This window comes from Lycium ferocissimum, chromosome 2, assembly GCF_029784015.1.
Source record: "Lycium ferocissimum isolate CSIRO_LF1 chromosome 2, AGI_CSIRO_Lferr_CH_V1, whole genome shotgun sequence".
NCBI lineage: Eukaryota > Viridiplantae > Streptophyta > Magnoliopsida > Solanales > Solanaceae > Lycium > Lycium ferocissimum.
Window position 1 is genome coordinate 6285881 of NC_081343.1, and position 11278 is coordinate 6297158.

An 11278-nucleotide genomic window follows, 5' to 3' on the forward strand; every position below is an offset into this window, starting at 1 on the left:
CTGCATATGAATTGGCAAGTTAACAGAGTGAAAGAATAATATTAGCATGTTTTGGTTTGAATACATAAATGCAAAATTCATATAGAAGACAAAAAAAAAAAAAAAAAAAAGTAGAAACTGGAAACATACAAAGCTGGAGATTGCTGAAGCTACGACAAAGTTGATGAAGCAGGTGGAAAACTCTGTGCTAACATACAAAGCTGGAGATTGCTGAAGCTACAACAAAGTTGATGAAGAAGAATGAATTGTAACTCCTTTTATAGAAGTGTATTCATAAACCAGAAAGGATTTGATTTTGTACTCGTATATGATTTGTATTAGGAACCAACTGTAAAAGGGACTGTAAAAGGGAAAAAAGGAAAAAATTCTGACGGCGGTGTATGCACTTTTGCCAAAAATAACAGGTTTTTTTATTGGAGTTTTTATTTTGAAAGGACTCATATGGTAGTATTAGGACTCCTAGAGAGGTTATAGTGCAGGGTTTTATTATTAAGGAAAAATAAGGCTGGGTTTTTAAGGGTTTTTATTATTAAGGTAGTTTGTCTTTTGCTTAAAATAAAGGAAGGTTTGTATTAGGAACCAAATTCATACGGTAGTCCATGGAGGTTTTGATATTATGGTAGTTTTCTTTTGCTAAAAATAAGGAAGGTTTATATTGGAGTTTTTATTGTGAAAGGAATTAATATATATTATTAATGTTTAGTAATAACATATTTAAGAAATTAGTAAATGACTATTTTGTCTATTGCGGAGTCATTTAATGAAGGGCAAAAATTTCAATCAACATTTGTAAGGCCCTTCACAATTTTAATATAATATAGATTATTAATCTTTCACCAATGTTACTTCTAAGAGTCCGAAATATTAAATAAGTAGTACGTGCTAAGTTGGAATTTGATTGTGATTAGAATTCCATATAAGTTAATATTAGGGAAAGTTTTAACTACAATCATATCCAGTATAGAATTATATTTTGAAGAAATAATTCGTCTTAAAGGGCATAAAAGTCAGTCAATATTTGAAGGATATTTTGGTCAATCAACATTTATATTCATGCTTTTAAAATAACCAGTATCTATGAAATGTTAATATCATGTCAATTATTTTAGCAAGTGCTTTGAATCTAAAAACTCATTGAAAAATATCAGAATTATAGTTAGAGTCGAGAAATTAAAACAAAAACTAACTGCCAAACAAATTATTATTTGAGAGTATCCAAAAAGAAAGAGAAGGAAAAATATTTTAGTTATTCATGAATGCAATAATATTAAACCAAACTAAAGTTAAAATCACCTGTATCGCATAAAATTGTTTTGAGAATTACATTGATCATCAGTTCCTTTTTGCAAACTAATTGCCTGTTTGGCCTAGCTTCTAAAACATGTCTAAAATATTTGAAAAGTTCTTTTCAAAAATTTTTTTTGGTGAGAAGCAGTTTGTGTTTAACTAATTAATTTAAAAAACACTTTTGAACAATAATTAGTGTTTAACCAAACTTTTAAAAAGTGCTTATAAATGTATTTTTCTCAAAATTGTTTTTCGAAAAAGTACTTATGGAAAAAAATTACTCTTTTTTTTTTTTTTTAAGCTTTTGAGGAATAGTTTTTGCTACTTCTCAAAAGTACTTATTTTGTCTCAAAATCTTGACTAAACATGTCATTTTTTTAACATAAACACTTTTGACCTCCCAAAAGCTTGACCAAACTGGCTATAATATTATTGTATTGTCAACAATTAGTGGCTAAACCAGGAATTTAAGTAAGGGGATTCGGAAAAAAAAAATTATATTATGCCAAGGGGATTCAACAACTAGTATCTATGCAAAAAAAAAAAAAAAAGAGTTTTGCCCTATCGACATAGTATAATTTTTCAACGAAGGGGCTTCAATTGACACTCCTTGCACCCCCCTGGCTCCGCCCCTGCCAATAATGTTGATCTATATCTCAAGTTCGACATGGAGTTTTCAACAATGTTAATAATTTTTACTCAAATTCAAATATAACAAAAGCTTTCCAAATCGAAGTAACGACTCATAACTTGGGAAGGAAGCTGGTATTTAACATAATTTATATTCTACATATCTAGTCGTATTAATTCTTGCTATTAGAACCTATTAGCTTTTGTTAATCGTTAGTATTTTAAAATATTCAAGAAATTGAATTACTGATATGTTTTTCGAAAAAGTAAAATTAAAACATCGGAATCTTAGCTGAGAAAAGTTATAATTAAAATATATTATGTCACAAAGGCTAAACAAGTAATAATTAAGATACATGAGCACTTATGGTACTACGAGTTATATTCTGCATATTATTTTAAGTTAATTGGAATACCTCTCAAGAAAATAATAACGTTAAAAACAACAGTGACATTTTGATTGAAAGAAAAAATCTAAATATATCAATTGGATGATTAAATAAAACAAAATTATTCATAGTTACAACTGTATTACGAAACATTAATCTACTAAGCTGAGATTATAGATTTTTGAGTCCTTTCCAAAGATCTCAAACGTATACTGTTTTTAGTTGTGTCCTTTCGTGGTGAGCTATTGTCAAAACTAATATAAACAATTAAGGGTATAAAGGTCGTTCAATATTTAAATGCTATTTTAGTCAACCAACATCTATATTCATGCTTTTAAAATAATATAGATAAATATAGATAGATACGTGCAGTTGCACGTTATTTCCAATCAATCTCAATCATAGTAAGAAAATTTAGATAATATTATTTGTAATTACATATATTTATTTTATGAGTTACAACATCGTATAAGATTGTATTTACTTAATACTTATTTATTGCATTTACTTAATACTTATTTGAAATGCTCTCGGTATTTATTCTTTTTCCCTTTTCCTTGTATATAAAACATGTTATGACAGATAATTCAATATTAGAGATTAAGTGATCATATATTCATTTAGTGTCATTTAAAGATACAAAAGTGTTGAAAATCGTTATTAAACAAAATTACATTATAAGAATATCATTCACTTTCAAGAACATTTAGGTATTTATTTATAAAAAATTAAGTTGATTATAAAAGTAAGGTAAAATAGAAAAAATCAAGTAATTAAACAAACCTTACCTTAGATAAATTCGATAGAAAGGCCGGATTTCTTAGTTCTCTAGGGAGGCACATGCATTCCATTGTTAAATTTATTATTATAGTAAACGTAACAATTCTCTTATTTTCTTAATAGAAGTCTTACTATATAAAATTTGCATCGGAATCAAATTCACGGCGGATAACCTAAACTTAATTAAGTACACAATTTGATATTTTTTTATTACCAAAATACCCAAAAAGAGAAAATTGTAGAGTTAAACTAAAATGGTATAAAAGTCGTTCAATATTTGAAGAATATTATGATCAACCAACATTTATATTCATGCTTTTAAAATAAATATATAGAATATAGATAGGTAGACTAGTTTCTATGTCGTGCGTTGTACGAGAAATTCACAATGAAAATGATAAACTTTCATTTTCTTATACTATCCAAAAAGGAGTTAGAAAAATAGGTTAAATTAAACTTGAAATTTTGGTTCCTCTCTGAATTAGAATACATGTTCCACAATTAACTTTATATAAAATAATTTCTTTGTTGTTAAGTTTGTTTTCTAAAACTTAAATTGTTTGTTAGGTTTGATGTCTCCATTGCTTATTCTTTGAAAATAATTTTCCAACCTAAATCTATCGAAGGTAACTCATAATCTCAATTATATATAAAAAAAAAAAAAAAAAAAACCATTTTCAACCCTTATAGTACTCTCCTTATAAAAACATTATCCTAACTTCAATTCGATCCACATCTCCATCATAACTGAAATCTTATACCCTTTCTTTTGATTGTCAGGATAAACTATATAATTCCTTTGTCCTATATATCTCTTTGAAAAGTAATAAACGTTACGGCTGATGCTCCTCGGTTTTGGCTAATAAGAAATTCTTCGTCATAGATTCAAATTTTCACTTAATTGGAAATTGAAATTTACATTTTTTCTGGTAATTATGAAATTGTTAATTTTTAAAATCCCAAGAATAGAGCAAGGCAGTAAAAATTAAAGCACGGTTATTGAATACTTTAAAATTGCTTCATTGCATAAGAAATTGAATTAATTAGTTCCTATGTAGCATACTCTCTTGCTTAAGGAAATGAATTAATTAGTCCACACCAGGGTTTAATTCCTATCAAATATTACAGTTATATTAATAGGTAAAGAGTAGACTAATCAAGAACTCGAACCCCCAGACTTCTGGTGTAGGTTAGAGGCAGGGGCGGAGCTATAGTGTAATAGGGGGGTTCGGCCGAACCCAGTAGCTTTTGCGTAGACCCTATATTTGTATTAGAAAATCCGATGCGCGTATATAACCATTTAAATGCAAACCCACTTACATGTGTAAGTTGATGGTCCAGTGGTAAGGAAAAGGCAAAAAGAGCTCAAGCGTCCAAGAGCTGGGTTCGAACTCGGCTTTCAACATCTTTTTCCTTTTCTTGTTATGGGTACATAACACCGATCTGAGTTATCATTTTTTTTCCCTTTCTTCTATACACGCAGATTTGTGTAAAAAAGAAAATTATTTTAAAAACATAAGATTGACAATTAAAAAATGCAAAAAGAACGTTCCACTCTAAAACAAAAGAGGCTCACCGTTTCTTTCACAAACATCAAACCCAAAATCGAGATATCTACGAAGACCCAAAACCTATTCCGTCTTCTTCTTCTACTTCTTCTTCAAAAACTACAAAAGCCTTTGCCCACCGCCACCTCTCTGTCGGAGTCCAAACCTCACGTGGTGACGGTAGGTACATGAACTCTTTCGGTTATTGCTTTTTTAAATATATTAAATACCGATATTTGTTTATTAGTTTGACGGTTGTTATACATTAGCTTGAGATAGTTGTCTTGTCTCAAAATTTCGAACCCCCAAACCTCAAATCCTGGCTCCGCCTCTGGTTAGAGGTATCAATCCTTCCCGTTTATATGCAAATAGTTCTAGAAAATGAAAATAATAATTCAATACTGTGCAATCAAAGGAATAACAAAAACTCAATAATAAAATCCTAAGCAGAACTGATCTTTTATGATTAAACTATTTTATCATTGCATCGCATTCTATACTGAAACTACAGGATAACTATTAGTAAAATTTTCACAAACTGCTACCTTTTAGCTCCTTCGAACAACCTATAACTACATGTTCTACATTTACAATTTGTAGTCGGGAGGACCCCTATATTTAGCTAGTAGACGCGTCGACTTAAATATAGGATAAATATACGGAAATACACACCGAGAAAATTGAAAGTGCTATATTTATGGAAACAAAATCTATTCCAATTTAAATTAAAATCGAGTTTTTAATGTTCGATTCACGCAAATATCCTCCCATTTCATATACGATCTCATATCTCATTCAAACAGCTAACAAATTCAAAAAAAATTTGGATTCAAAAAGTATATTCATATTTTTAACCAAAAAAAAAAAAGCTCAAAAACTAGTTCATCAAAAAACTTTGAAAAATAACGATATCAAACCAGTGAACAGAGCTCGTTTTAAACGATGAATATATATTTGACTTCATCTGTTGAAATATCGAATTCAAGTTGAGCTCATAATTGAGGTAACAACGTTTTCAACGCAACTTTTTTTTCCTAAAATTTTGAAAATACGAAAACCGATTCATAGATTCAAAATATTATTGTTTACGACTTAAATTGAATATAACACATTGTTGTATTCAAAAACAATAGAATAATGACAAGCGAAACGCGTTGATCGACGATACGGTTTTTGGAACGATCAAAATTGTTTTGTGAATTACAAGATTGATCTTGTTGTATTCAGCGATAATTGCAATTACGATGAGATAGTTTCTACGATTACAAGTCAATTAGGCGTGGATACATCGGGGTCAAAACTATTTCAATAAAATATACTGTTGAAGGCGATTTTCAACCAATGGAAATACACAACGATATGGGAGTTCGTGTGTACATTGAGCTTAAGAGAGAAAACAGAGTTTTTGGGATGTATACAATGTGCGTTAGTATTCATGATATTGATATTGAGGATGATGCAAGGCGGTAATCGTATTATTGAGATGATGTCTTCAACTTGGATCTATGAGAATAAGGATGGTATGGATGTTTGTGATTCTACGGGAAAGAAATTTGTTGTTTGTTTGAGAATGATAACAATTTGGTAATTTCGAACATGGAACAGAAAGGAGTTTTTGTCGATCAAATTTACCAAGATAAGGAGACTTTGAAAATTGTGATGACGAAATACGCAATTCGTGAAAGATTCAATTTCAAAACAGAGAGATCGAATGCTATAAGGTATGATTTACTAAATGTATTTTGGTAACTATATTGCAGATGTATTTTTGTTATATTTGTACTATATTGAGATGATTTTTTAACTTGTTTAGCACACTGTTTATTAAAAAATGTTTCATGCACTATATTTCTGATATATTTTTTGTATATTTTGACTGTAATTAATTGATTCAATATGTACTATTTGCATTGTATTATGTAGCTATACTCTGGTATGTTGGTCGCCGGAATGTAAATGGAAGTTTAGAGCGTCGAGAATTGGGAATTCTGAAATGTTCAAGGTTAGATCTTTCGATGACGAACATACATGTCCATTGAAGGACAAGGTGTATTCACAAAGACAAGCAACAAGTTGGTTTATTGGAGAAGCGGTTGTCAAGGCGAAATAACTAACCATAAAAGGAAGGTCACCTGGGATATAATAGACGATGTCAAAAATGAATTAGGCGGGATGTTTCTTATATGATGGCATGGAGAGCTAGAGAGAAGGCTATAAAAGATTTGAGAGGTGATCCGAGTCGATTCATACAAGAAGTTGCGTTGCATATATATACATCCTTGATAAAACGTATCTGGATCGCTTGTTAAAATGCGTAAATCACGGAAAATGAGTTTATGTATTTGTTTGTAGTACTCAAAGCATTCATAAAGGGATGCGAGTGTTGTAGACCAATAGTTGTAGTGGATGGTGCACACCTTAAATCAACGTATAATGGTACATTTGTGTCGGCAAGTACTTTGGATGGAGCAGGTATGTGTAATTCTATTCTATGAATGTTTTTTTTTTTTTTTTTTTATAAATACAACAATATGCTATTGATTTGCAAATAAAGATGCTAAAAACATACTTTGGATATATTCTTTGGTGTTAACTTGTGAATAATATATGCTGAAATACACTGTAAATATGTGGTGGATATATTGCAAATATATACTGTTGTTTTATAAATAATGTTGCTAAAAACACAGTGTGAGATCAAATTCAGTTAAAATATATTATAAATACAGACTGATTTTTGTAGGTGATATCCTACCACTAGCGTATGGTGTGATAGATTCTAAGAATAATAAGTCCTGTTCGTGGTTATTTGAACTGTTCAAGCAAGCTTATGGTGTTAGGAAGAATATGTGTGTCGTGTCCGATAGATAGCATAATACACGCAGTTTCTAAGGTGTATCCTACTGTTCCTCATTTGGCTTGTATATGGCATTTGTGGAAAAATATGACAAAGCAATACACATCGAATAGTGAGGTGTTGAGTCCTATTTTTATTCACTGGTGAAGGCATACACCCAGGATGAGTTCGATAAATTGATGGAGAAGATTGGGAATGTTGATATTCGGGTAAAACGATACCTAGAAGATTTGCGGGGATAAATGGTCTAGGCTTTATTCACCTGTTAACGAGAGGATGGATAATGACTTCGAATATAGCCGAATGTATTAATGGAAAAGCTGGATTCTTTTGCCGTAAAGAGAGTTACATAGTTTTGATTTCCTTGAAGAAGTGAGGAAGATGTTTGGTAGATGGAATTGCACAAATAGAAAAAATGGTACCTACACATTCACAACACTGATGAGGCGATATCAAGATATGTTGTCGATCAACGAGTACAAATCAATACGAATGAGGATATGTTTGTTTTGCAACACAAAATTTTAATCTATATTTTACTATATCTAATCTATATTTATCTATATTCCCAAATGGTAAAACTGCTTGGGTTAATGCTTGTTTATTGTTTAAATAGTTCTCAGGTTGAAGCGTCAACTAAATATGTTTACACCGTGAATGATGGACCGAGGCATTTCATAATCGATTTGAAGAAGAAAACATGCAATCAGTAGATGTTCCAAGCTGACGAGATACCATGTTTTCATGCATAGCACGATATTGAAAAATAAAAACTTGAAACGATGCATATTGTTTGGATTATTCAAGCCGAGAAACGATTTGTGAACACATATGATGTGCCGGTTGATCCTCTTCCCGGTGAGGACCGAGTGGAATGTTCCTAAAAGCATATCAGATGAAGTTGTTATGCTACCGATCTATAAGAGACCCCCTGGAAGGCCACAAAAGAAGAGGGATAAGCCATTACAAGAGTTGATGATTGGTAAACGCAAGAATACTTGCGGTAAATGTGAACGTCTTGGTCATAACAGGCGTTCGTGTGATAATCCGCGCTAAATAAGAAGAATAAATAAGTCCATTTTGATTTTATTTGGTAAGACAATTCTACTTTCATTTTGTTAAAAATAAAAAATGAATTCATCTTGAATTCATATTATTCTAGTATGGTTGTATTTCACATGGTTGAACATCGAGTGTTTTTCAATGTTATGTTATATTGGTGGTTTAATAAGATTTGAAAAGTCTACTATATAAAACTGATTTGACCTTTTGTTTTGGATTTATGTTTTATAGTTGTATTTCATATATATTTTGGCTATATTTTAGTTGCATTTTGATGTTATATACTACTTATTGCAGTTTTGTTAACTATATTTCATATATATTTTACATATATTTGGAGTGTATTTAGATGAAATTTTACGGTATTTAGATGAAATTTTAACTTCTATAACACACTGTACATTAAAAGTGGACTTATGGAATATATCTAAGTTATATTTCTTCAGTATATTCGACCGTATTTAATGGTTAAATACACTACTTCGTTTAAGGAATACATTTTACAGAAAATGAAACTGGAATTTATACATTGAAAAAATAACATACTTGAAAGAAACAACCATATAAAAACCATAAGGTGGTGTTCAACATTAATGATCCTAAAAAAACATTACTGCACATGAAACAATATGTCCAAAATGAAAAAACGGCAACAAAAGTCGCAACCAACTATGCTAATGTTCAACATGAAAATCAAATACACAAAAGACTTGGTGGCCTAATCAAGATCTACTTTATCAACTACATCGTAATCAACTACCGGTCTAATTAGTCTTGGAGGCTGCTCGTTATCACTTGATGCATTGTTGTTTGACTTATCCGATGCATTGTCGCATAAAAGGGCACTGTATCTCACACGGAGTAACTTTGCATCGAATTCGGTTGGGATGACTTCACTTGAGCTCAAGTATTCAGCAAAAGCTGCCACATACACACCACAATCCCTGAAAAAATGATCAAAAAATTTACTGATCAAAACCCAAGAAAAAGTAGATGTATTTATTATATTTTTTGTTGGAAGAAATTCTTACATGCTAGCGGGAGCTTGTTGCGAAAGATTGTCTACACTCACAATGTCAAAGTTGTCGGTCTGTTCTATGTTTCTGTAAGAAAGATGTGCGTCAAAATCTATATCCGCCTTCTTCTCATAGTGATAAGATTCAACCTAAGGAAACTCTAAGAATTAAACAAAAATAAAGAAAACAAAAGATAGATGAAGAATTGGGGATTAAGGAGAATAGAGGATAGATACTTGACCCAATTAGTAAATTTACTGATCAAAACCCAAGAAAAAGTAGATGTATTTATTGTGTTTTTTGTTGGAAGAAATTCTTACATGCTAGCGGGAGCTTGTTGCGAAAGACTGTCTACACTCACAATGTCAAAGTTGTCGGTTTGTTCTATGTTTCTGTAAGAAGGATGCGTGTCAAAATCTATATCCGCCTTCTTCTCATAGTGATAAGATTCAACTTAAGGAAACTCTAAGAATTAAACAAAAATAAAGAAAACAAAAGATAGATGAAGAATTGGGGATTAAGGAGAATAGAGGATAGATACTTGACTCAATTAGTAATGAATCCTATAGGCAAATCTAAGTATATGAAACTTAGACCCTCCTATTGTGAATATATTCAACCAAAAGAACTGAAGCAATTTGAATCAATTAGAAGACTCAATTGGAAACCACAGAAATGAGTAATCTAGATGAATTCAATGGATAAGCAAATTCACATTACAACAATGAAATCACACTTAGTGTAGGTAACCAAACAATCTATCTATTAACTAAATTCTCTCAATATTTGAGTTCACACAATATTCAAGTTAAGTCTTCCAAATGGATGAAAAGAACTATTTACATTAATGCCTATTACACCAAAAGGCCCTAAAGTGGCTCTTTTGCAAAAATACCCACATGAGTCTTCAATTGCATCCAAAGCCTCATAAATTGCAATTATGACCTCCAATTGCAATTCTAACCCCATAACTTGCAAGTATAACCTCCAATTACAATCTTAGCCCCATAGTTTCACTTTTAGCCATTTTGCGCTTCTAGCCACTTTGCAACTCTTCCAATGCCAACTCCCAAACGTTGTAAATCCACGAAGTCTTCTCTCCAATCTCCTCCACGACATCCTTTTTCATGAACAAGGCTTGCAATTCTTAAAGTTCTCTTGCTTGACTTCTTGTAAAAGGCCTTGTGCTTGTTGGGTTCGTATCATCCTCCCCTTCTTGGAGAAGATTCATCCTCGAATCTAAAGGCATACCTACAACACAAGAGGAAAGATCACTCACATTGAAAACATTATGAACATTATACTCACTTGGCAAGTCGATCTTGTAGGCATTGTCATTGAGCTTTTCAAGCACTTTGAATGGCCCATCTCCCCTTGGGCTCAATTTTCCTTTTCGCATTTGCGGGAACCTTTCTTTTCGAAAGTGTTATACCCCGCACTTTAATTGTTACACCCCGTACCTCAGAGAAGCACTGGTTAAATTTGAATGTAAGTATGTCGAGCTATGGCTAGGTAAAACAACTTTGGAGTGTGAGGAACGAAGCATTATTAAATATATTGTTTAAGTAGAGGATGAATTATGATCTTGTAAATCGTAACCGGGAAGGACAACCTTGGAACCAAAGGACAGGAGCATTGTAAAGTATTATTAGTGATAAATATCATGTATGGAGAGTTTCGGAAGATTTTGGGATCAAGCAAATCGAAGAA

The 11278-nt window shown here is 31.4% G+C and overlaps 1 long non-coding RNA gene across 1 annotated transcript; it reads left to right on the forward strand.

Moving 5' to 3' along the window:
• LOC132047940 (uncharacterized) lies at positions 1 to 338 on the forward strand. Its single transcript, XR_009412851.1, has 2 exons — positions 1 to 54; positions 89 to 338. It is a non-coding gene; the product is annotated as an uncharacterized LOC132047940 (long non-coding RNA).
• The last annotated feature ends 10940 nt before the right edge of the window (positions 339 to 11278 follow it).